The sequence below is a fragment of the Colobus angolensis genome, unplaced genomic scaffold (assembly GCF_000951035.1).
Source record: "Colobus angolensis palliatus isolate OR3802 unplaced genomic scaffold, Cang.pa_1.0 Scaffold184, whole genome shotgun sequence".
NCBI lineage: Eukaryota > Metazoa > Chordata > Mammalia > Primates > Cercopithecidae > Colobus > Colobus angolensis.
In genome coordinates this window covers 3,309,409-3,310,457 of record NW_012114977.1, presented here as the reverse complement: position 1 = coordinate 3,310,457, position 1,049 = coordinate 3,309,409, and positions in this window count along the sequence as shown.

Here is a 1,049-nt window from a genome sequence, read left to right as displayed (position 1 = left end):
AGCAAGATGTGGTGGTATGCACCTGTAGTCCAAGCTACTCGGGAGGCTGAGGTGGGAGGAGGATCACTTGAACCCAGGAGTTCGAGGCTGCAATGAGCTATGATCGTGCCACTGCAGTCCAGACTGGGTGACAGCAAGATAGTGTCTCTAACAAAAACAAAAACATAGTGTCTCTGCTAATCACTGACATATGACGAGAAGGAAAGGAATCAGTTTCCCTTGGGAAGGAAGAATAGCCCCTGTCAGAATTATAGAATCTAGAGTTTTGGGGTCTCTGGCTTCACAGGACCCACCTCACCTTTTAGGACCCAGTGAGGCTGAGGCACAGGAAATGCTGACCTGCCCAGGGTGGGCTCTGTGCTGTGGTGTGGAGCCTGCAGTCCAGACTCTGAGCCAGGGTGGCCAGGGTTCGGCCAAGTCCAGGCCGAGTGAGAATTGATTGGGACCTCAGTTCTCTGACAGGTGAGAGTTCCAGTCCAGTCTCTGCAGATTTCTAGGCCTACCTCCTCACAGGTAAAGGACGCAGGCTGGATAGATCAAATCAGCTTGCTTCCCTTCAGCATGACTCAGAGGACTCTAGGGGATAATGAAAGTACATCAGGAGTTCATCACCTTTTATTCGACGTAACTTTTTAAATGTTATTTTAAAAACTCTAATAAAAGTCAGTGTACACACTGCATGTGTTATATTCCAGAAGTATCAGGGACCGTGATGTTTTATTAAATTTTATTAAATTCGGATGTCAGATTAGCCCATTTAGGGGAAGATCTTTGAATAAAGCCTCTCCTATTAGCTTAAATGAAGAGTTGAAGACGATTTCATGGTAAACTGGGTTTTATGTATTCTTTTTTTTTTTTTGAGACGGGGTCTCGCACTGTCACCCAGGCTGGAGTGCAGTGGTGCGGTCTCCGCTCACTGCAAGCTCCGCCTCCCGGGTTCAGGTGATTCTCCTGGAGTAGCTGGGATTAAGGCGGGAGCTAAGGGGGGTGTTTTCGAGGAGGAATTACAATTTCTCCTGAATTGAAGTCTCAGGTAGCCCCAGGCACAT